This window comes from Hirundo rustica, chromosome 5, assembly GCF_015227805.2.
Source record: "Hirundo rustica isolate bHirRus1 chromosome 5, bHirRus1.pri.v3, whole genome shotgun sequence".
In the NCBI taxonomy this organism is placed as follows: domain Eukaryota; kingdom Metazoa; phylum Chordata; class Aves; order Passeriformes; family Hirundinidae; genus Hirundo; species Hirundo rustica.
In genome coordinates, this window is record NC_053454.1 from 6,609,119 (window position 1) to 6,635,762 (window position 26,644).

Consider the following 26,644-nt stretch of genomic DNA (forward strand, 5'->3'; position numbering starts at 1 on the left):
AGAGAGAAGCGTTTGGTGATGTTTGAACCAGGCAGAAAAGTCAGGTTTTAAATAAAACTCCTCCAAATCGAACAAAATTGAGAAACTGGGCTTTTAGAAAATATGAATGAAGGTGCCCTAAAGATCGTGTGTGAAAATCACATCAATATCCTCCAGATTTTTCAAGTGTTCTGTTACTTAAAGAAAAGATCTGAGTCTTTAGCTTGGGTAAACTACTGAGACACAAAATCTCTGGAGCCAGACTTATTCCGCCAGAAATTAGGCTTAAATTTTTCTGTGTAATATGAAATATGGTTTAGAGTTTGATGAATTTTATTTTTTTGTTGTTGTTGTTTTTGTTGTTGTTGGGTTTTTTTGTTTTGGTTTGGTTTGGGTTGGGTTTGGGGTTTTTTAATGTTTTTCACATCACATTCCTGAATTAGCAACAAAAGGGATCCATGGAGTTTGTATTGTCCACATTGAGTGCATCAAATTCTCTGTACTGACAACAAAATCTTCTTTGACTCAAGATTAGCATGACCTTGGCTAAAATACACCTCACGGCATGTGGACAGCTGAAATTTTAAGGAAATTAGGCTTGGGTTATTCCCATGGGCAGATATTTGAACTTTTAGAGATGGGAGTCTTCAAGTTTTCTTGTCTAATCCCCCAGACAGTGAATCCTGTTACATCTTTCCCCACAAACCTCTGGTCCATTTTATCCATGATGTCGTCCCCTCTCTCATGCACTGTTTGTAGATGAGGAAGACTAAAAATAAGAATTTACATCAATCTCAGGAATTCTCTTTTTGAGACTACAGAGGCATGGAGATGCAATGAATTTTTCTTCCTCTCTGCCAATAGAAATAGCTAGCTCAGAAAAAACAGCTTGGAATAATATTAATGGTTGGTATTGGGGGGGGGGGGGGCAGGTTCAATTCAGTATTATTATTTTTATTGTAATTTTGTGGGGGGTGTAAAGAAATACTTAGTTTGCATAACTCCTGTTTAAATACAACTTAAAGATCTTGGATTTATTTTAGCAAAGAATGTAGTAGGACTGCTAAAATCATGCATCATTTGAATCCTCAGCACTTGTCATTGAGGTAGGAAATATCTCAGCTGCTTTTGAATCATCTTGATTTTAACCTAGCTAAACACAGAATGAAAAAGCAAATCACAAAATAATGCTCCAGCTAAGTTCTCCTGAAAATCCCCAGCATGTTAGCTGCACCTGTCTGATGTTAAAGCTAAAGGCCAAATTTCTAGCTTCTGTAATTCACTATTGCATAAAATAAGGGGAATGAAACAAGGTTATTACCCTCCTCTTGTGGAGGCAAAAGTCTCCAGGTAGAGGAGTCCACAGCATCTGCTATAGGGGATGTTTTGTCATGGATTTATTTGGTGTTAAGCAGTGCAAATTCAAATTGCAGGAGTAACAGCTGATGCATCCTGCCTTCACACAGCACACAGTTCTGTTTACCTGTGAGTCTCCTGAGATCATGTAGATACAGGAGACACCTTTTTTTTTTTTTTTTTTTTTTTTTTTTTTTTTTTTTTTTTTTTTTTTTTTTTTTTTGCATTCCAACTTCTCTCTCTGCTCCCATTCTGGCTGTAGCATCCTCCTCCCTGAGTAACAGGCAGTAATGTTGGTCTAACTTTGCCCTGCCGTTATGGGTGTCTGCTCTTTCCCAGCCATCACAGTTTATGTTCATCCTTAATACTGTACTGCTGAAGTTGTTCAAAGTTAGCGGAGGACTTTTGTCAGAGGACAGCTTTTGTAAAATCGAGCTGGCAAGCTGACCACCTCAGCTATCAACTGCTTAGATACTACAAACCCTTTAGACCTTCACGATTTCCACATCAAAGGTGAATCTGCGTAAGATTTTGAGTTTTTCACATCAAAGGTGAATCTGTGTAAGACATCCCTCAGCTTTTGCCTCCCGTCCCTATGCGCTGAATATTTGCATCGCTGTAATTCGGAGAAGCACCAGAAACGCAACAAAGGCCGCAGCTTTTCAGAGCCGGCTTTGGGAGCAGCAGGGGCACAACAACCGGGCAGATCTCTCAGAATTCCTTCATCTCGCAGCCCAGACGAACCGTGTAAAGGAGGGGAAACGCTGAAGGGCCCATCCCGAGCAGGATTTTCTCCGCCTGCAGCGAGAGCCGTTCCAGGAGCTCCGCTGACACTCGGCGGTACGCGGCGGAACTGCACAGCCCCGCTCCGGGCGAGACACGCCAGCCCCGGCGCCGCCTCCTCCGAACCAGGCCCGTCGGCCTCCTCCGAACCGGGCCCGTCGGCCTCCTCCGAACCGGGCCCGTCGGCCTCCTCCGAACCGGGCCCGTCGGCCTCCTCCGAACCGGGCCCGTCGGCCTCCTCCAGAGCACGAACCAGCGCCCTGGCGCTCGCACTGCTGGCCCCGGGAGGCTTCCTCTGCCGGCCTCCATTTCTCCCCGGTGTTTTTAATGTGAAGGGCACTGTTAAATAATTGCGTGGGAGTTATTTATAGAAAAATAAAGAACCTGGAGGTAACTTTCTAGAAGTTGGCGGGGACCTTCTTCTGGTTTGCTGGTCTCTAAGCTTTGAAAGATAAAGAAGATCCCTAATTCAGGGAGTGTGGTTCTGCCACTGAAGAGATTTAAAGGATGATTTAAAGGGCAATCCATCCTGCTGGAGATGCACAGGCTCTCCTAGGGGTGTACATTTATATATTCATAGAATGATTTGTGTTAGAAGGGACCTTAAAGATCATCTGGTTCCAACTCTTTGTCATGGGGGGTTGTACGTAACAGCAAGTAGACATCTAAATTTAGTTCCTTAGTTAAATGCCTCAGGTTAGGTAGGGTCGCTGCATCCACTGTGGTAAGGCCCACCTCTTTATATAGAAATATGTGTGTAAAAGGAAAAAAAAAAATACTTCAAATCTTCTGTGTGCGCAGAGTGTTAAGAACTTCTTTACAAGAGTGCACTCAGAGTTGTGAGCAGGCTATGGCAATGACAGTAACAAAAAGCCAGAGTGGAGGTACCCATAGGTACCAATAATTAGGCAATCTCTCCTGTGGAAGCAACAGAATCTCAGAGGTGAAGGGAGGAAGAAGATTGCCCAGCTGTTACCACATTGCAGGGGGCATCCTCTAGGTTGCATGAAAAGATCAGCCTAGATGAAGATGAGTTTCCTTAGCAGGTGTCTGTGTCACAGACCCTGCCATCCTTATTGTCTTCTGCTCTTTCCACACTGCCACAGGGTTTCAGCAATTATCACTGGCCAAAGTCTTCAGGGGAAGTAAAGGATTGCTTGTCCCTGCCTGTCCCCAGGCCAGGGGAGCCTCTAGGGAGATATGTCAGTGTCAAAGTCACTACTGGGCAAGGGGCAGTGGTGTGAAAGTGCACAGGAGGTCAGAGCAGATGCTTGGTTCTCTCTCAAAATCATTGTATCTCTGTGGATTACTTGAGAGGGGTCATGTAAATCTTGACTAATGATATGGAATATAAAAATTTCTGAGAATTTATGGCTTTCCATAGCGTGTCTACTCCACACAACCGATGACATCCCCAGACAAGTCTGAAACAACAGTAAGTTTTGTAATCATTAGAAATTAAATTGCGAGTCCCCAGGAAGAAATGCAGCTAAAATTCACCCTATATTTATCTGGTGCAGGGCTCACAAGAGGGGAACACACTCATCACAAGGACAGAAGTGGGCACCGGTCTTTGGTTACGGCTCTGAACTGCAAGTAAGCAGTGGGCCAAATTTTCCTTATTTTGCAGGTTGTATCCTTAACAATACATTGGACTTGTGTTTCCACTACTCAGATGCAAAATGCAGTGCATGTTTTCTTTTTTTTTTTTTTTTTCCCTTGCCTATTTTTCCCATTTTCAGCACATCCTCTGCATAAGGAGTCCTTTCTTTCATGAGGTACAAAAGGCCCTTCAGCTGGAGTCTTTCAATATGACAAAAGATAATGTCTTTTGACTACCCATACAACATCTGTCTAGTTGGCTGGAGACCTGACTCTCTGCAAGAAGAGTTTAACATCATCCAGAAGAGTTGGCTGCACTAATTTCCCTTCTAAAACAAGCCCAAAAAGCCACCTAAGTCTGTTGTATTTCTGCCCATGTGACAGTTTTGTGTAGAGTTCAGTGAGATCTCGAAAAGATCAGTGTTGCCTCCATAAAAGTCTTTTGTTTTCTGCATTTTTATGCCTTATGAGCAGTAACTTCGCTCTGTAGGTTGAATTTCCTACAGAAAAGAGACAGGTGTAGCTGGAATGATTTACATCAAAGTATTGGGAAGCATTCATATCTCTTGCTATGGTCAGAGAGGGTAAAAGGCAGATCATGGCTAGTGAGTGAGAAGCCAAAGCTGGCCTGTTAACCTTGTGGGGGGACTTCAGTGCCAATCCTGAGTATTGCCAGTGTGTGGGATTCTGCGTGCAAATCCCCAAAAGAAGGAGTTGCAGCCAGTGGAACCCTGGGCAGTGTCTAGAGAGAGAGGGAAAGAGAAGGGCTCTCTACCACTAAAGCAGAGGGATTTTCAGCTCCTCACACTGCAGTCTGATACAAAGAGCTCTTCTGGCAGCTGCCAGCAAAGTGTGGAGTGAGTTTAATGGTCACATGTCTGTTAAACATAAATTTGAACTTTTTGTTTACTCAAGAGTGATAAATGATTCAACCACTTCCGTGCCATGAATCCTCTAGAGCAGCACCTTTAACCTTGTTCAGGAGAGCACTGGTGTTTAACAGTACTGCAAAAACAGGGCATTTGCAGAAGTGTTTCAGACTGTATAGAGAAGGGAAAAAAAATTATTTTCCCTTAACTTGAAGCTGTCTGGACAATATTTCTTGCTTTTGGAAATAGGGTCAGAAAATAGCATATGCTATAGTTTTATAGTTGAATAATGTCTCCTAACTTGTTGGTTTGTACATATCTAGATAGCTAAAAAAAAAAAAAAAAAAAAAAAAAAAAAAAAAAAAAAAAAAAAAAAAAACAAAACAAACAAAACAAAAAACCACCCCAGGTGCATATCAGATGTCTCAGTTGAGATATTACTTTCACTGTCAAACTGATAAGGATTTTATAGGTGTGTTTAACCCTACAGTTAAGACCCTGGTTTCAAACTTGGCTGATCTGGGTCCAAATCGTGTTCCTTGCAATAGGTTTCTTGCTATGTTTGATCAAATATTTGTAAGAGTATTTCTGAAGTGCTCAGCAGTGACCTGACATTATCCCCTTTGAAGCCAAATGGATTTTTTCAATCTACATCAGAGAGCAGAATTTAGGAGGGAAAAATTTTTTTCTTTTAAAACAGTGTGAAATTATCTGTAATTTAATAATTTTTGGAGGGTCTGCCTTTTATCCGCTATTTATTTATTTCGTGTTTAATGGTCAGTGCTTGCTGTACTTTCTGTCCTTTGTATAGGATTGACTGTGGTGAACTTTGATGCTAACGCTCATGAGATCCAAAACCAAAACAAAAACCCCCAACAATAACAGTAAATGTCCCCGGTCAGGGATATTCCCCATGATTTAAGAGTCTTCCTATTATCTTCTATACACATTGAGAGCTGCTTTTATAACAAAACCTCTTCTCGCATGAAGAAAAACAAAGCTAGAAGTTATCCAGGCCCTGCCTGGGAAGCTGCCTGCAGAGAGCCCTGTGGCAACGAGTCATGGAGTGAATGGGATGTCCTGGATTGATGTGGAGCAGATAGACCTGGCCTGTGGACGACTGGGAAAACAGCAGGAAATTCTCCAGTTGTGCAAGGCAAAGAGCAGCTCCACCTCTTTGTGCTCCATGCTGATGGCTATGCCTGACTGCACACGGAAGGAATTTGCATTGCCAACAGGAGCTGATCAATAGGAGCTGTCTGGGAAAGCGGCTCGTTACTTTAGACAAGCGAGGGGTGGCAGTGAGAAGCGGGTGGCACGTGGTCTGGGTTCGGAGGGAACCGTAATGGGCTGCTTTGTTTTGACATAACTGTAATGGTCTTTCATGTGCAGCTGTATGTAGATAAGACAATGCCAGGATAATACTGGACATTCAGATGCAAATGAATTGTATATGTAACTGTACGCCGAGTTATTTTTTCTTATGAGGTGTTTTGGAAGATTTCTGCCCCTGAGAACTGCACTACTCCCTGGACACACAACCTAGTCTGCCGCTAAACTTTCCCCAAAACAATATTCTTACTTTCACATTCTCTCACTCCAATTACCAAGGATAAAGTGTAAAAATGTGTCTTTATCAAAGAAGACATTTCCAGCCCTCCTTCCCCTTTGTGAAGGACAAAAACCGCGTCTTGTGGGGAAAGGAGGATGTTCTGCATGGTGGAGGTGGGTTTTCATATTCACACAATCCCAATAAGCCATTTGCTTGACTGAGAGTTTTGGGAGAGGGTGTGGTGGGGAGGATGAGGAGTTGGAGTGGTAGACTGATGACTTTAGGGGTATAGTAATATTTCAGATCTGGGGCAATGAAGCCATAGGCACTGTAAGAGGATGAATAGATGTGAACAGGGTAAAAGTAGCATGGGAGATGAGATCAAAGTTATGCCCCAACAGCAGGAGAAACTCAGACACTTCTCAACATTTCACCTCTCGATTTGTGTCTAATGACTCCTTTCCAGCAGCTCATCTTGCTTGCTGCAATACTTACTGTAAAAAATGACAGGGCTAACAAATCTTAGTTAAAAAAAGTTACAGTTTTGCAGGGGTGAAAATTGGTGAGAGTCCCTCCCTTCTGTTTTCCCATATATTCATAGATGCATGTCCTGAAAGTCTCAGGAACAATTCATAATTGAGATTCAGTTCTTAGAAAATTACTTGGAAATACTGAGCCAAACTCAGTGCTCACCTGTGACTAGATAAATGCCACAGCACTGTGAAGGAGTAACTCAGAGATTGCCTGGTGTTGTAGTAAACCAACAGCAGAGTGGGTAATACCTTAAAATCAGGGCTATAAAATAGATAACTTTTGAGGACTGTGAAAAATACTGCACCAAAGTGGCATCAAGGATGTGAAATAATACCCTCAGAAGTCATTCAAGCTTATTTTCCTCTATTTCTTTGTGTCCTTGATGCTTTATACTACCCATAACTTTGCCAATGCTTCCTAGCATTGAGACAAGTTGAGACAAGACGCAAAGCAAAGGTATTTCCAGCAATTATGGTGTTGCCTCTCTGGTTCCTCACATGCAATACAGAAACAAGCTTATTCTAGCTGATTTTTTAAAAAGCAAACAAACAAACAAACAAAACAACCCCCCCAAACCACAAACAAACAAAACTTTAAAAATAACAACCCATGTGTATATGGGGTTTCTGGCATTTAGCTGTTTTTCCTTAGAGGATTTCCTACCCCAGAAATTGTCTGGTTTTTATGGCTGACGGTGCATGTTGTTCCATCTTCCACAACCCTCCAAGACTTTGAAGATTTCTTCTTTCCAGGGTGGTTGCTCCTCTACAGGAAGAAACAGGCACTGACTACAAATTCAATTTTTGTTTCAAACAAGACATGAAATAAAATAAATCTTTCTCATTCTTTCAGTGCCATGAGAGCATTACAAGGCTCCATCTGGGAACAGATACTTCCAGAGGAAGCACTGCCAAAGCATTATTTTGAAACATGGGAATAAAACAGTATTTTTGTCAGAATAAGTCTATTCATCCATGGCTGCATTTTACATCTGCTTACCTGTCCTGTGGTGCTGAAGTTGCTGAAGGTACCCAAACCCTCATTCAAACACAGTGACAACCATTCCTTTTGTTTCAAGGTCACCACTGATCTGGTCGACATCTCAAATATGTGCAAACCTGAATGACGTCTAAATCTGACCTTCTGTTTCTGTTTTGTAGGGCTTTACGTCTTCTACATCTCAGCAGGGCCAAAAGAAGATGGAGTGAGGCTCCACATAATTCCTTTTAATTCCTTTACTATTTCCAGTTTTTACTCTTTTGTTTTGTTTTTGTTCTGATCATTTCACTTCAGGCTTTATTCTCCTCTCACCAGTACTGATTCAAAGCAGGAACAATTACTCTGATGTCATCTACCAGATTTTTTCTTTCATTTACCCTGCTTTTACTCTAATTGTTTTTGAGAGGCTTGGAGTCTGTTCTTCTAATGTTTAATTCCTAAATACCATGGTGATGTCCTTTATATAAATATTACTAATGAACAATCCAGAGCACAATTTTACATGGAAAATGTTATTTAAAACAAACTTCTCCTTGAACATTTTTTTGTTCCAGACAAGCCAGGGTTCTGTTGACAGAGCTATGCAGTCCTTCCACTTGCCGGAAATAAAGGTCTTCAGAAATGGAATCGTGGCTGCAGCTCTGCTGAGGAGCCCACAAGGCCTGTTGTTCAGCACATAATTGACCCATTTGATTAGACAGGTCAGACAAGCCATTTCTGTGCCTTCTCTTGTCACATTTGTTCCCCGTGACAATGCTTAGACATTGTTGATGTTACAGCCCAGATCTCAACCTCCTCTGACAAGAGAGTTTTTCAGTGCTCTGCAAACACACTTCATGGTCTCCAGTCTGCCATACAGTCCTCCTGTGGAGGCAGTGTCTCCCAGCTTGCTGTTTGCTCAGGTTTTGGGGCCAGTCCCTTTCTGATAGTGCAGGGATAGAGAGGTTGATGGCTGTTGCTTTGACACAAGTGAGGCCACAGTGAGCTCCTTGTCTTGCCTCCTATGGATGCAGAGACTTGTCAGGTCTCTGGACAGCGAATGTGTGCTCAGCCTCATCTGTCTTGTGCCCTGTCACCCTGCAAATCAAATCACTCAGGTGCCCATGGAAATCCTTCAAGGCACGTCCTCCACCCCAGGAGCATTGCTTCTTAGTCATGGTGGCCCAGGGACCACGTCTGGGTGATGCAAAAAGGAACACGTTGTTTGGTGGTTACAGGGGATTTCTTAAGGCTGAGGAGGGTGCCAAGGGTCTTCCTTACTTACACCCCCTGTGCCAGAGTAAGCACAGCAAGAGATTTACAAATGTGAGTTTTTGCCAGTTTCTGAGTCAGCTTTCCTAATGTGGTTGGGCAAAATACAAAATAGAGATACAAAGCCCTACTTTGCATCATGGTTCATATCCTGAGATGGTGCCCAGAGGGTTAAAAGCAGTAAAAATATTGTCTAACATGAAAACAGGCCTTAATTCAGGTAGTGACAGCACCTGAGCCAAAGTAGAGAGTGAACAGGCATTGCTTAAGCAGTGTTTAGGGTCAGGAGAATTTCATCAATATATTCTGCAAGCTGTAAGAAACAGGATGTTATTCCTCAGTATGACCATCCTAGCACAGAGATTTGGACTTTCTTGAAGGCATCTCTAACAGCAAAAAGTAATTTTAGCTCTAGAAAATATTGGGAGCAAAGAACAGCTTCTCCCTCTTGAGAAAAACACCCAGAGTTTGCCACCTTCTTCACAGCACCCAGGGACAGTCAGATGAAGCTGTCTGTCTCTAGAAATAAATTAAACATGCTAGAGCCTGCTCTGGCCCTGAGGAGAACAGGCAGCACACAGTCATGTCTGCAAGACTAGCCTCCAAAATACTCATTTGTACAACTCATCGGGAGCAGGGTGTTTGGGAGCAGCTTCACTCACATCCCCTAAACTGTACGGAGGTATGTCTAGAAATGTGTCATTTGGGTTAAATAGCAATCAAACAGCATGGGTAATTTTAAAGTACTCCTCAGACTCATGACTTGATCCTCTATATTTCAGTGCTACATACAGCTGCTCTGGCCCAGCTAGTCTGAAAAGTATATCAAACTGATCTCAGAGTTTGACACAGTACCTGTGTCATAAAAAACCATGCCAATCTCTATTATCTCTCCTGAACTAGATTCCTCACTGACATGGATCCTTCACTGCTACTCTTTGAAGTAACCTGCCAAGCATCAAAAGCAACCCACAGACAAGCTCTAATTGTGAATGGAGTCCACATCCCCACCAATGCCACGGTGCATGGCTGGCTGCCAAAACCAGGCTAATGTAATTAAAAGAAAATTGCATCTCTGTGGGTTTTCACTTCCTTGGTCATAGCAGGTGCCTGTACTGGGTGGTAAAATACATCTGCAGCTGCTACAGCTGTTACTCTGGCACCAAAGCAAGAGTCCAGCTAAAACCCAGGAAGAGTATACTATGTTCAGCTTTTAAACCCTAGACAGCAGCTTGCCATCATTTCGTTCCAGGGTATTTATTGATATTAGCATGTGGTGGCTGGGGGATTCGCTGGGTTTTGCGCAAGCCTTTTTTTTTTCTTTTTTATTTTCTTCTTTTTTTTAATAGGTAGAAGGGAATTGTTTTGAGGTTTCTCTTTTAAAACTCCCTCTGAGAAAATTATCCAGACGAAAGATGCTGCCAACCATCCTCCCCATAGAGATGGCTCCTGGTGCAGGGTGAGGTAATGAATGACACATGTGAAGAGCACCCGCTTAGCAGATACTGGGCCCACTGACAAGAGTCAGGCATTTGGTGTAATTAGAAACCAGCTTGCTGAGCTGAACGGATCGTCTGAGTCACCTTTAGACAGCCGAGTGCCAAAGCACTGTCTGCTGTGTAATTTGCTGGTCAATATTTTCCACAAAAGGTTCCCCCCTCCCCGAGCTGCCTCCAGCGCCTTTGTTGATTTTAAGTGCCTGCGAGGTGCAGTAGCCTGGCAGCTTCTTTGGCATCCAGTGATTTGCTTTGAGACATTTCTAAATCCATAGCAAAGCTCCTGGTTTTCTTTCAAGTTGTCATTCACTGGGGTGATGAGGGGCAGAAACACAGCTCTAAAGAATGAAGCTTCTAAAGACCTTTAACGTTGTAAGTAACTGAAATTATATAGAAAGAGAGTGAAGGTGGGAGACCTGGTCTATCAACAGTGCTGGAATAAAGCCAGTTTTAAAGCATAATTTCCCTTTGAATAAAGAACCTTTTGCCCTCTGCACTTCTACAGCCATTGAATCAACAGTTGCCATTATAAGGCAGCAGGCTTTTTCCTCCATAATCAGGGCAGAGATAGATTATTATACTAAACATCAGAATAATATCTCACCTGTGTCATTCTGATGTATTGGTTCAGCTTGCCTGTGAGCTACAACCTGGGAGATGGAGTGGAATAAAAATATAGCAATGACAGCTCAGATTCTGTGCAAAAACCAACCTGAAATGGAGGAAGACCAGTCAGGAGAACAGCAACAGCAAATGAGGGCTGTGCTGGCCCCCGTTCTGCTCTTGCACAGAGGAAGAGCTGAAATATCCTTCCCATCCCAATACCAAAAGAGAGCAGTGCTGTGCACAAGTAAAGCCAGGGGATAGAGGATCCTTCAGCAGTTGCAACAGCTGGGTCCATCAGGAGCTGGCTTCATTGACGGGTCCTTTCTTGTAATTGTATGGGAAAGATGGCTGGCTTTGAGCTGGGAAGAAGATAATAAAGCTGCTCCAATGGGAATAAGCAGCTCAGAGGTTGTCACTGTGGGCATAACACCAACTGCATTGTGGGGTGGCCTTCACTTGAGGGAGTAAGTTGTATCCTCTGAAGAGCGCAGTTTTACAGGGATTTTTGCCCTACCTGTGTCATCAGAACCGCTCTGTTTACTGTTGGGTGGGGCTGTCACTGAAACCTTGCATGCTTTCTGTGGCTGTGTTCTTCTGTGTGCTTCTTGCAGGGGCAAAGTCCCAGATTTTGCTTTGTTCACTCCAGAGGGTTTCTGGAGAACCACCTTTGCCCCTCCTGTGAGGGATTTAGAACTGAGACTTTGCCTCCATTTTTTTCTCTACAGACCGGAAAATAAGCATAACTCCTCTCCTAACTTTCAAGCCCTTATCAAAACATGTCATCATGAGGAAAACTCAAGCAAGTAACTGTCCCACAGTATGCAAGGTTTTCATATAAACCTGGTCAAAAATATACATACAAAACTGGACTCCAGTGTCAGTATTCAGCAGTATTTCGGGGCAGGGAAACCATGTGAAAATACATTCTGGTTTGATCCATGCCGCAGGCACTGTGGGCTCAACCCAGTTGCCCAAACTAGGTTTATGTTTGTCTTGTGCCATCTGAAATCTCCAAGTGCATCCAAGACCACAGTTTAAGGCTGACCCAGGACTTTTGGTAAAAGCATGTAGCGGGGCACCTGGAGGTCAGACAGGACCCTTGGGACATCTTAAATTGTTGTAAGTTCCTTATGCTCATACAACCTTTTCCTAACCCTGATATTTCAGTTTAAAACCAGAAGTTAGGAGAAAGACAAAAAAAAAAAAAAAAAAAAAAAAAAAAACAAAGAAGAAACATTATAGTATCAATACTTGAGGTCTCAATTAGCATTACATGTTTGAATACTTGCTTCTTGGGCTGCTATTCCTCTGGACAGTTTGGGCAAAGTACTGTACCAGTTGAACTTGGAAAATGGTTTCTAAATAATTTAGCAGCTGAGTGACTGGTTTTACTGCTGAGACGCATATTCTAAAACATAAATATCTAGATGTGATCTTATTTGGAGTCTCCATCTCTGTAAGCTTTTGTTTCTTCTTGAAATCCATTAGGGCACTGCAGGTGGATCTTACAGAGTGCAGAATAGCATGTTTGCTAAATTTTAGTTTCCAGTTGTTTCAGAAACACTGGCTTTCTGAAAAGGAAAATCCTGTAACTTTTGCTCCCTTATTGACAAAGACTGGCATTTGCTCTTTCTTTACACACTGCTTGCACCGTGTACTGAACAAAAAGGAGTAATCCAACAGCATAGAGAGCAGGTAAAAATCTACAGGCAAAACAGCTGAGGAACTGAAACAATACCGAAATTTATGCTGAACTTTCTCTACTTTAAACACCATTAGGAAAACCTGAAAGCAATCAAAAAATTCTCAACATTTGTTTTTGACATGTTGCAAGTGAAAATTCAATGCCTACTTAAAACAACCTTTTTTAATGCTTACTTAAAACAACATTGGGCTCTATCAGTATTTATATATTAAAGGTTAAAAATCCTTTCCAGAAAGGATTGAATGCTTAATTTCAGATTGCCTTTTTCCTTGTCTTTTTCCCAATGTTTAAGTTCAAGAAGAAAACAGAGAAATTGCTTGTTCAATCACCCATGTAATCTTTCTCTAGCCTTTAAAACTCTAAGCATTTTCAAGCTTTTAATGGCAAAATCAGAGATGTTTTCTGGACCCTTAAATATTTTGGTTTTCATGGCTTGACACAAATGAGAGCTGAATATAAAAGCAATCTGATTCTTCCCATTTTTGAAAAAAAAAAGCCAAATCAAAGTTTTTATTTGCACATGAATAAGAGATTCAAATACTGCACAGAGAATTTACCTGAACAATTAGAAGATCTTTTCCTATAAGCTTTGCTGACACATAGCCTGTATAATAAAAACACGAGATACAGTGGTACAAAACTTCAGTAACAGAGATCATTGTAGCACGGAGAACATTCATTGAGCTAATTCACTTTGCCCCCTTTGGAAATGTTCTGGTTCATTCTTAGTTCTTGGTCTGAGTGCCTTTGTGGATAGGTCCCTTAAATATTTCTGAAGTGGGCTATAAAAATTTGGTATGTATATTTGAACCAGCATTGCGTAACTAATTTGCAACTTCTGCAAATTTAAACAATGTTCCTCTTTCAGGTTTTCCCAGCTCTACTCAAAGGAAACATTTTCCTTTTACTATATGTTAGTATCAAGGTACTTAACTGGTATCAACTGGATTTTTGTGCTTCAGGAGCTAGAATTTGGCTTTGGGGTGTAATTTAAGTCAATGTTAAGTGATGTTATATATCTTCTATGTGATATGATGTTATTTTTGCAGTAAAACTCCCTATATTGTTGATTTTTATCATCTTCACAAGTGATCTTTGATATGAATTTATCACATATTTTACTGGGAAGAATAAAAATATTTTTCTTCATCAACCACACATGAAGATTTTACTTGGTGACTGAAAGAAATATCTCCAAAATATCTCTCTACGTAAACTGATTCTACAATAGACAATTGATATTTCCTTTCTTGTAATTTTTTGTTTTGGATTAACCATAGCAGTTATTTTTCTGCTATGTCCAGCCAATTGTTGTAATCACCATGGTCTTGTTAGGTTATTTCCTTGAGAAAATGACTGCTCCCTTTTTTTTCCCTGTAGAATTCTTAGAATGAAAACATCATTTTACTGTCAGCAATGTGATGTGTTGTTTCAGGGGAAGAAACTAATGACAGGTCATGACTTTTTTCAAGAAAGAAAAACAAGACTTCTCCAAAGTATAAAAAGGCAGGTTGATTGCTTGTTCAGTATCTGGGGATATTTTCTAAAGTCAAAGGATACACGGTGTGATTGTCATATTCTTGCAGTCATGGAAACACAGAGTGTCTCAAAAACAGTGACCTTTGGCTCTCCAGATCCCTCTGAAACATCCTATAAAAGGGAGCCAAACTGAAGTAAATCAGTGCAGAATTCTCTATGCCTGATCACTCTCTGTAGCACTTTAAAGCTGTATGTTCTACATTTCAACAATCAAACCCTTTAGACAGCACGTTGTATTTTCTTGGCCTACTGCTTACTTTCCCAGCAAAACTTTTGCAGCAGCTCCTCTCCTCCATACACACTCACACACAAACCAAGGTCAGTTGGGTGCTAATGTTGCATGTCCAACACATGTCGCATGATTTGCCATCAGAATCCATGTATTGTTTCAAAAATGCTACAGCAGCTGCAAGGGAAAATAACTGTACAAGGAAATGACAGGGAATTGGTCTTATAAAAGCCATCCTACAGACCCATTCTTGATAAACAGATTTTGATCCAGGAGGTGATTATGGCTCTTGCGAAAGAGCTGCTACATTCCACGAGTCTTTCTGTTGTTCTTGGTCCATTCTCAGAGGATTTGAATGACATTTATGTTTAATAGTTGAATGCTATAATTTGATGAGAACATTAACTGGTTCCTACTCACTGAAGGAAATAATGGATGTCCTGGACTGTTACCACAAAAAGAGGAAGAAAACACATAGCCCAGATACCTCTATTCCAAAGACTCACTGGCAGGGTAAAGGTAAAATCTGATCAAAACTAAGGTGAATTGGAGGCAGCTCTTGGCCAGCATGAGGAGGTGTTGCCTTACATCGCATCCAGCCTGGTGTCATCTACACGGCTGCTGGCCGAGATCCCAAGAAGGCTGGAGAAAGCCCTTGCATTTTCCAGTTCACCCTGCCTTCCCCAGGGGAATCACAGCCACCCACGCTCATTACCACAGCCCTGGTGTCTGCAGGGCTTTCTTGCAGCTTGCAGAAAACTGCATCCGTTCCTAAAGGATCCGCAGAACTGAATGCAGAGCTCAAAGCACCACCCCTGTTGGCATTGTGCTGAGCGTAGCAATTCTTTTCTCACACAACAGCGCAGTGGGATGGGAACACCACTGACAGCTGTTCTCAAACTTGTCCATGCTGCTCAGTTTCCCAGTTTTTCCACTGTGTGATACAAAGACATGTGGTGTTCCCTTCTGCCTGTTAACTTTTCTTTCTTTTGCTTTTTTTTTTTTTTTCCTTATTTCTAGAAGTCCTGATCCCTAAAAGCCAATGTCACGTAGCAGGAAATTCTTCATGCCACTTATTCATTGACTGCTCTTGTTTAATATGTGTTTGGGCTTGGCTATCCCATTTTCAGCTGTTGGTAATTTTTTTTTTACTGGAGAAGTGATCTACATTTTTTGTATGGAAAAAATGCAGTTTGTCAGTGTGGCAAAAATAATTTAAAAACCCCTATATGAATAAAGCTTTGTGAGACAAAGGAAGAATTGCCATGTGTCACTATAAATTGGTAAACTCTAGCTCCTGATCTCATGTCTGATTGCTCCATTATCTTAATACCCAGCAGCAAATAAAATTCAAAAGAGCAGAAGACTCAGCTCAGATGTTTTTCTGAACCTCCCAGACTATGCAATTTTCTTACATTCTCTATCTTTCCACCTATATGAGGTTCAGACCTCAGTTGATTCTAATCTGCTAATTATGCCAGATTATGTGGTGGTTGAGTAATATGTAATAGAAAAGCAAAACATTTCAACTTGCTACCTTTGATCTGAAGTCAAGTTTCTAGAGGGCATGAATTAGACTGGAGCTGGTCACCTGTTTCCTAAGTTATTCTTTTCCTAATTTCACTACATATAAGGCATAATTCTACGTCCATGGCTTTTTGGCAAGAGTAGCCTTGAGAGAAGGGAAACACCCTTCTCTCAAAAAAGATTTTTTGGGTTTTTTACAGACTTCATTTCTTCTGAACAGTTCCTTTGAAATCCCTTCTGGTGAGGAAAATCCTGTGGATATTCTTACGACTTTTGCAAGAATAAGTTCTTCAGACTGGTCAGACATTGACAAGAAGCCTTGTCTGAAGCTGAGCATTCCCTGTCCCACAGCTAGAGCAGGGAGATGCGTGGAACTGCCACACTTGCTTTGTTTTGGGTAATGCTGTGAACATGAAACTTCAATTATTCTTTCTGAATCGAAGAATCATATAATTGGTTGGGTTGGAAGGGACCTTAAAACTTGTCCAGTCCAGCCCTGTGCCATGGTTGATCCAACCTGCCCTTGAACAATTCCAGGGAAGGGGGAACCACAGCTTCTCTAGGAAGTCTGTTCCGGGGCCTCACCACCCTCACCCAGAATTTCTTCCTAATATTCCATCCAAATCTGCCCTCTTTCAGTTTAAAGACATTCCTCTTTGTCCTATCACTACATGCCCTTGAATTACTGGCAAAGTAAACAACAGTTTGTTGGGGGTTTTCTTGATACTAACCAATTTTGAGTAAAGTAGGATCAGTGAAATGGGAAGTTTGAAGTTTTATGTCATACTGGACAGCACGGAGCAGTTATTTCTGAGGTGGAACTCAAGGCTCAAAACCGTCTTTAATTTAACTGCAAACTCTTACCCCACATTCAAACAATTTATTATTTAACTCCGCCAAACCCAAAGCACTCAGATCCATATAGGGCAAAAAGTCATGGCATGAGTGTCCCAGATGCCCTTTGGATGTGCCCCATGCTCCAGCTGTCCATCAAGCTGAAAGCTGGCCTGGGTGATTTACTCAGAATTGAGAAAACAAAAGGATTTCAGCCCAGTTTATTGCAATGTCACTCAGCCCCAGTGCATATCCATAGCCTTGGTGCACCTTGTTTGAACAAGTGTTGCTGCCCAAAGAATTTTTAATAAGGTGCATAATAAAGTTTAATAGGCTGTAGCAAGCAGACATGTTTGAACACATGTTTGCAGTATGTCTAAATGAAGTGTTTATATTTCTGCATGTCCAGTATTGCTATTCCAAGTTAAATTCTATAAAGAAAAAATAGGGTAAAAGGATTACCAAAATATATGCCTAGTATTAGTCTTATTTCTAGAGGAATTACTTTGAAACTAGGTTTCTTATTATGACATCAGGTTTATATCACGTGTTACAGTTTTTTGTGCCTGTCTAAGAAACGTTTAATTCCCAGGCATTTCTACAGAAATTATGTGGATTTCTTCTTTGGTTTTATTAGGATTTCTGGTAATTTGTCCTTCATACTATATTCAACATAAGGAAAAACTTCAACTTCAAAAATATAGAAGTTGTTCCAAATCCAGAGAGAATAATGGGGTGTTTTTTTCTAAAATTTAAATATTTTCTAGGTCAAAGATAATTGTGAAAATTATATATAAGAATAAAGATATCCCAGAGTTCTAGTTCTGCTAGAACTAGTTCTACTTTCATTTCTGTTTTTATTTCCATTCCCTTCATTTTGTATGACTGTCTCTTTGGGGTGTTCTTGGGGGTTTTTTTCAGTATCTTTTTGTACAAATTCTTGGTAGTAAACTAAATAATAATAATTATTGTAAGTGATATTTTTTTACAAAACATTACCTGTCTCTGTAGAAAAAAACTTTGCTTATATTTAAAAGTGAATAGTTTATCTTGGATAACAACATGGGTCTTCATCTTCCAACACTTATTCCAGAGAATTTTCCTTTGCCATTTCTATAAGAGGGACCTTACCAATGTATACAAATATCTTAAGGGTAGATGTCAAGAGGTCAGGATTAGAACCTTTTGAGTGAATCCCAGTGACAGGACAAGGAAGGGGCACAAAGGAAACACAGGAGGTTCTATCTGAATTTGAGGAAAAATTTCTCTACTGAGAGGGTGACTGAGCCCTGAGCACTTGCTGCCCGGAGAGATTCAGGAGTCTCCGTCTCTGGAAATATTCAAAACCCACTTGGACACAATCCTGCGCAACCTGCTCTGGGTGAATCTCTTAACAGGGAGTTGGACCAGATGATCTCCAGAGGTTCCTTCCAACCCAAACGGTCCTGTGATTCTGTCAACAATATTGGCATAAGCCAAAGTTTTAGCTTTGCTGTCTGATGTGTTTTTCTGCCCCCAGCTCCTCCTGGCTACTGCTGTGTCTGGCTCAGCTCATCTGGCAGGGACCTGCCACAGCAGCATCCTAAAGGACTCGTGGGCTTGCTTCACTGGTGGCCTTGCACGGCCATCAAAGGAGTCATCTCCAACACCCTGACCTTGTGATGGATGTTGTATGAATGATATTCAGTCCTACATGACTATCCTCATCCAGCTGAAAAATAGAGGGATTGTCCAGCTTTGAGTACAGATTGGCAAATAACCCAAAATTCTTCAATCAGTCTAAGGGAAATCATCTGTAGCATGGGCTTGTCCAGCTCAGTGAAAGGTTCTACTTAATACCAAATAATAGGTAACAATCTATTCTGCTGATGTTTTGATAGTATGTATTTGAAGACCGATTATCTAGAAGATTTTGATTTAAAGCCACTTCAAACTTTTGGCAAAAAAAAATTTGCATTATTGATATTAAACATATTTTTGTTTTCTGATTTACTGCATGTTTTATTCCTCATGAAGCTTAAAAGCCCAACTAAATAGACACACTGAAAAACAAATGTTGGTAAAATGATTAAACAGCTCACAGATGGCTTATATGTTCCTGTGTCAATGAGACAGCTTTATAAATGAAGCATGCGTGATAACCATTTATGTTTAATTAAAAAAGTGCCAAGAATTTTTTAAAGCAAACATATTTTCAAAGAAAAACATCGGCCAACTTGATGAAGAGATTTAACAGTCAAAAAAGCTCTCTAGCACAGATGCTTGGTGGCAGCTGTAACCTTGTGAAAATTGACCTGTAACATAGCCACAGGGTTCTTGATTCTGAGAAGAATCTTCTCTTTAAGAAAATTGATTTGCTTCACAAACCTTGACCCCTCACTATTTTTCATCCTCCATCAACCCCTGGGGCCCACTGACCTCACTGCAAGAAGTCATAGGCATGAGACACCCTCCTTCAAATGAGTGGAAAGATTTCCATGTAGGGTTTGTTGGGCCAAGGTTCATAGCAACAAATCTTTCCTTGTTCTGCTGCAAGATTAAGTCAAGATGACTGACATAATTGGCCAAACAGTTTTCTAACTGGCTTTTTACTTTTGAGATGACCTCTGTTTCTCCCATTCGTCTGCTGATTACAGGTCAATAATGCTGTCAAGGAGAGATAAAATAATTTTGTCACTTAGAAATATTGTAATGGGATAAAACCCCTGGCTTGTCATATCACTAAATTTGAAAAGATAATTGAGCTGTCAATTTAAATATCAAGTGAATGCCTCCATGCAAGCAGTGTTAATAAAAGCCAGGAGGAAAGTGGAGATGAGCTCAGCTGGCAGGTGAGGGGGGGGTGAGTTTTGGTGTCTGAGAGACAAGTAAATCTAAACTTACTTTGAATTAATCTGAGCTTCTTGTGTCTACAAGAGTACACAGGGTGCATTTATTCTATGAATATTCTTTCATGCAATATGCAATCCTTGAACCAGCCACAGGTGGGAGATGAACTTTACTGGGAATGCCATTTCAAGTTGTCAGCTTCTCCACCTATCATGGAGACATGAAAAATCAGTTTATTGCCAACCCGATTTTACCTCTTTCTAGCAGATATTCCTTTCAAAGATTACTTGCTTGTCTGGATGTCATCAAGACAGTTACCAACTTTTATTCCTTGCTGCCTACCAAAACACTCATTTAAGCCAAAGTTTGCTCCCATGCCTACAGCGGTAATTACTATTAATGGGCTAAAGTGATTGAATCATTGAAGGCCTGAGGGAAAATGTTTGCACAGTGTTTCAGTTACTATTTGCTTTATGGGCTCTGTTGACTGTACTTGCCAGACTTTTGCATTTATTAACAGAGTTGTGTGATGTTCTAGCCCCTTCTTTATGTTTTTGAATCACCTTCAGTTCTCCCTGGCAGATCCTGAGTGTCATGAGTGCTGCACAAGAAGAAACAAACTTTGCTGAGGACATCAAACTGTGCCGAGATCACACAGGGAGTGCTCAGCTCTCTTTGGACTCAAATGTCCAGTCTCAACTGCGAAGATGCACTGTCAGCATCAACCACAATCAGCACTATCCAAAAATAGGATCTGTAGAGTGAGAACCAGGCTAGTATATTTAAAGGTTTTTGTAGCTGTCTCCAAACATTTCATAGAAAATTGGGGTTCAGGGTTGGCCATAGAAGTGGTACCATGGGCTGGGAAAGAGAAGCTAATGGTTTCGCTGCATGCAGCACTGGGAGAAGAAGAACAAATTTACATCCTGGGATAGCCAACATTTACAAACCCAGCAACCGAGCCATGGCTCCTATGGATGAGTTAGAGCCTATCTGAAGAACAACATCATTGTGCAGAGGCACAGATGAAAATGATTTTTCTTTGGGGAAAGAGAAAAAGTGTACATTAGGGTTTACAATTATGAAAGAGAAGATGAAATCTGCAGCATTTGTTTGGGGCCGATATTATAGATATGAGTAAACCCTGTTAATTTCCATGGTACAAGAGAACTGCAGCCAAGAAGTATACCTGATCAGTCCTTAATCAAAGGCAAATTCCCAGGAGACTTGACATTTGTGAAAATAATCCAGCTAGACATTTTAGCTATAAATGTATCTTCTTTACTTTCTTGTTCAGCTTTTGATTTGGGGGAAATTTTGATCACTGGTTTTACAGCTCTTTGGGACATAGAGGCTTTTGTATCAGCTCATGGATTCTGTTACACAAAGTTTTCTTTGTATATTGGAAGGCTGGAGAATTGGCTCCATGTGAGCCTCTAGAGTTTATAAAACCTGCAAGCACTAACCTCTCTTGGCTTCTCCTGTGAAAATAAATGTGAACTTGGAAACCTCTGGCTTGAAACAGAACCCACAGATATATAAAATTGGTCTGGAACAGGACTGCCTCGTCAGTGTTAATAGTAATTTAGTGGTAAGCACCAGGCATTCAGAAGTCTTAAATCAGCCCCCAAAACCTTGAAATTATTGGTAGTCATGTTTTGCTAAATAAGAAAATAAATCAGTTTTGGGTTTCCATGATTACTTTCTGTTTCTGGGCCATTTATAACAACATTTTGAAATTCTTCTCTTTGATGAAGACATCTAGAAACATTTTCTTTTTAAATAATAGCTGAGTATCTTACAATCAGGTGACTCAGACAACTGAAGTTTTTGAAAACCATGGCATGCCGAGCCTTGTCACTCATTCATCTTCACTTACAAAAGGTACTCAGTGTGCAGGACAGAGGAAAAGCAGATCCTGACCTGCTCACTGATGTAAACAAGTGTCTCTTCCTCTCCAGAAGAGTTAGTTGAAGGCACCCTGGTGTACTGAGCACCTTTTGGCTCTGAAATGATGGTTGTTGTAATGTGTGAAACAGGTTTAGAGTGCAGCCAACACAAGTGGAAATTTGGCCCCAGCATGGATGGCTTCATGGCTTCATCTCATTGTTTCTCTGATATCACAGTTGCCTTACCTTAGAAAAGAAACATTTTACCAAGCAAGCCTCTGAGAAAATTAATTAAATCTAAATGAGGTCACCCCGTTATTTTCCTTCAAGCCCACTCACATCTTAAAGCTGCACAGTGAAGGAATTAAAGCTATAGGAGTTGTAGCTTCTTTTATTTCATTAAATAAGATAAGATTTATTTCATTAAATACAGCGGGAATAACCATTAATAAGGTTTTATCTTGCTCTAAAGCAGCAAAGGGGTACCATCAACCCCTAAATAATTGGCTTGGTTCTAATACTGATGTATTTTGCAGCTGCAGACAAACGATTTAATTTCTGCACCTTAATTTTCTACTCTGTATTACAAATATTGCATATTCAGTACTTCAATGGTGGAGTTGCATTTTTTTGCCTGCTGGAAGACAGTAGGTCACTGTGTCTTGGAAAAGGAGAAATAATGGTCTGGGAAATAATTAAAAAGATTATTCTTCTAGTGTCAGTTGACTTTCTTGTATGGGGAGTTCTTCTGTCACCCTTTCTTCTCAATGCTTCTTGTTTTCCATGTAGGATCATAAGCTGGTCACATGGAGGCTGAATTCTCTTCACTTATCTTCAGCCAGCTAAAAATGAACGCTGTGTACGGTTCCTCTTTAATCAAAAGAGAGGGACTACTGCAGACTACCACCTGTTTTAAACACCTCCGGGTGAACTCCATCTATGTATCTCCATTGGAACAGAGATTTGTGTCCTAGATGGCCAAACTTGAGTTCCCATTGTCCTGGGTTACAATGTAAGATGTGCCCAAAGGATGTATTCTAACACCATCTACATGAAATGTTGAAACTAAGTTGTGCACTGTTTCCCTTGCCCCCTGCCTCCAGACTGTCTTCTTTTAATGGCCCATCAATGGCCTGCTGCATGACTCATAGGTAACTCCCTCCAGGAGCTATCTCTGTTTAATGGGCAATCAAGGACCCATTGCAAGACTGATAAAATGATATCAGCCCATTGTGAGATGCTCCACCCAGGGGGAGGAGGCAAGCATTCCCACCTGGATATAATCTGGGATTTGGAACAGCGCAGGCAGCCTTATCCACTGGATTCCCAGAGGACAAGAGCTACCAGACCTTTCTGCAGGAACACTGCTTCAACAAGACCACTTCACCTGGACTGCTACCACCACAGTTTCAGGTGGTATTCTGACTCTGTCAGTGATCTTTTGTACCATTGCATGTGATTTATTTTATTTTACTTTTTTTTCTCTCCTATTAAATTGTTTTTTTCTGACTTGGAATCTCTTGCTGGTTTTGCCTTCAAGCCAGCACACCCATCCTGAGATCCTATTTTGGAGTTTTAAAGTCTCCAAGCACTGAGCAGAGTATGATGCTTTCTTGAGGATGCTAGTCTATGATCGGGGATCCCTGGATTTTTTGTTTGAATAAAATAGCTTTAACTCCTCCTCCCAAAAGATCATTCAGAGCTCCCCCTGATTTGCATCAGAGCAGAGAGTGTACTTAGCTTTCAAGTCAAGAATTTTTCACATGCCCCTCCCCCCCCCCCCACCATATTAAAAATGGACACTGAAAATAAAAATAGCCACATTTGCCTTTCTAGTGGTCAAAATAAAGGAGGACCCAGGGTACAGGGAGAGGCTGGAGAAGCTGGTAGGCATTCACAATGCTGTATCTCCAAGTCAGCACACACATGGCAAGGCTGGGAGACCATAAAAAACTCCCACCATCTAACAGCTGCTTGGCAGATTTAGAGAACTGAGTCATCACACCCTGACCCAATTTCTAGCAGACAGGTGTCCCAACCACAGAAACCGCCATCACAGGTGTCCCAGTTCTGTGTAACTTCAGCAGAGAGACCACTAAGTTATTTGTTAGCAATCAAGAAAGTCACTGGGCTTAATTTTTCTACCAAGAACACTTCCTGGCTAGTTTTACCTATGATTTGATGTGGTCTGAAGATTTATGTGTTTTTCTTGGCATTAAACCTGCCTAGCTACATCTTCATTTGATAAATGATTTTCACTGAATCTTGGGTGTGAATGTCCTAGAATGAAAATGCAGAGCTAGAGACAGAGCCCTCAAGTTTCAAAATATAATCCTCTCTATGGACTGCTAGAAAGACAAGGTTACTAACAACTCCAGGACCTGATATTTTCCAGTGTGGTGATACAGTCTGAGATTAACAGTTCCCCATAGTAAGTTCTATATAAGTTCCTGGGTGTTGAGAATTAAATGACATTTACTCCTAACTCAGCTGAAAATTTTGGTTAATGATAAAGCATTTATCATCATGTATTTCTCTTCTTTTAGATGATCCATCTTTAATTGCTGTGCAGGTCAGCACAGTCCCATTGAAGTCAGCATCCCCAGTGTGGCCACAAGTGTGACCCCAGAGTTTTATTACCTGGTAGGAATCCAGCACGGGTGCCTGAAATGCCCAGGACTTTACACGCGATCTGCACATAAACCACCTTTTCAAAGACAAACTTTCTAATAAAATAGCCACTGTTGACACAAATAATCCCACATTTCTGATTTGCATAACCTCTAGAAAGCTGGATAGCATAGGAAATAAGCAATAATAGCAGTGTAAATGGCTGTAGGTGAAAGCATCTCAGTTGCAATGCACCAGTTCACTCTATGAAGCCCAGTTTATGCTGGTGGCAAAAATAAGAGGAGACATTATGTCTTCATAAAAGTTTGACCTCAAATGCTTCAGAAGACAGAAGAGACTACATTCAAGGCAAAGAAGACTTTCTGTGCACAGTTATTCTTTAAAGGGCTTTGCTAGGGTTCACATACAGATACCCTTTGCTCATGAAATAGGAGAGGAAAGGAGCACCTAACAAATGAAGGTTGTGTAGCTCAGCAGCCCCAGCTGGCCCAGTTCCCAATACATTTTGCTTGATAAACAGCTAATCCCTGAGTACAGTGTGGCTTGCATTCCTCCAAACTTATCATTAATCACGGAAAAACCCAAGTTGTCCTTGCACTGTGTGAGTGCCCATGAACAGCCCCTTTGATAAGAGTGTTTTTACATGCCTGGAGGGATTTAGCTTTTTGGACCTCTGTCCTGTAAGTAGTAGGCAGACCTTCCTTTGCATGTGAGTCTGCTTTCATTGCTGGTTTCAAGCCACAGAGATTTAGCAGGGATGTTTGAAATGAGAAGTTGTACCATGCTTATGCTCCCCCATTGTATTTGTGCTGTTCCACACATATGTATATCATATTCACACACATTATATGCATAGCCTGATACTTATGTGCTCTCAGCAGACAGAGAGGAAGAGAAGACAGGGGTTCAGAAAAAAAAAGGAATTTCTAAGAGGAAAAAGGCAAGATTTTAAAGGAAAAATATTTAGTCACACAGTTTTGTTTCTTTTTAATATGGAAGATGAATAGAGCAAAGAAATAAAATATCTGCCTCCTTACCTTATAGCAGACCCAGAAATAGGAAGAACAGACAACTGTAGGTCTTTTCCACAAGTAACAGATGAATTCTCTTTACAAGAGGTAGATATAGGAAACAGACACAAATTATGTTGTGAGGTTTTTCATAATTATAATAGTTAAGAGCACATATTTCCACTCCGTATCAGATACTTTCCATAGCCTGAGCTGTGAGCCAGGCTTATTTCAGCTACCTGCTCTGGCTTTGTACATGGGAAAGAAAAAATCATGACTGCATGATGGAAGCCCCATAGCTTTCAGCTGACATGATATCTCATGTCTTTTACAAAAGAGAGTCAGTCCTTGTTGGAAATGGGCAAGTCTTCACATCCTCAACTATGCTTTTTATTAAAATAAAACCTAAACTCATGGAACTCATTCCTGTTTTGGATTGTTCTAATCTCAACCTCAACTTCTCCACTAGTGAGACAAAACAGTTCTACACCAAAAAATGTTTTTACTTTCTCTACCTACATCCTTTAACTTCCTTAACATTAAGCATTGTCACTCGGGGGAAAATTTAAACTATAGAGCTTCAAAAGGCATATGTAGACCTGAAGAAAGGATACTGAGATGATACCCATTACTAAAAGGGTCTTAAATATGAGCATACTTTACTTTGAAGATACACTATCAGTGTGAAGAATTAGGCTTGCTCATAGCCAAACCTTTACTTGCATTGATGAACTTTTGTGCAGGGAAGTTGAGCAAGGTGGCTTCTCAGAAATAGAGGCTCCTGGCACAACTCTTTTTGCCCTTGCACAGACACAAACACATGCCCTTGCAAGGGCCGCTCACTTTATGAGCCACAGAGATGAGAGAAAACAGCTGCAACTCCCCAGCTCCATTCCCAGAGCAAGAGAGGAACGGGAGAGCCCTCTCAAGCGGCTGTGACTTTCTCTAACCTTGGACACTGTCTAAAGCAAATCTGACACCAGAATTCCCTGAGGTCCAAGAGCTGGAGCAGCTCCTGAGCAGGGTGAATACAAGGTGGCCTCTTCACACAGTCATTCTTCAATGGCACCAGAGGTATGGCTGTAAATAGTCGGTTTAAAGAAGAAATCAGGTGGGGTGATTTTCATCTTTTAGAATAAAAGCATAGGTTAAAAAAAAGTAAGGAAATAAACAGTAAGCAGGGAAAAGTTACAGAGTCAAGGCAACATTCTCTATCTCTCCATTTTTCATTTCCACGTAGAAGTGTTTCAGGATTTGTTTCTTGGTGAATTTTTGCAAGGAAATGAACACTGGTTTGATGTTTACTACATTTGTAGATACCATCTGGTTAGCTGTACTTCCTTTTAAACTTTTTTTTTTTTTTTTTTGCTATGTTTTGATTTAATTTAATTTGAGGGTAGGACACGTAGGGCATTTGGTCAGGT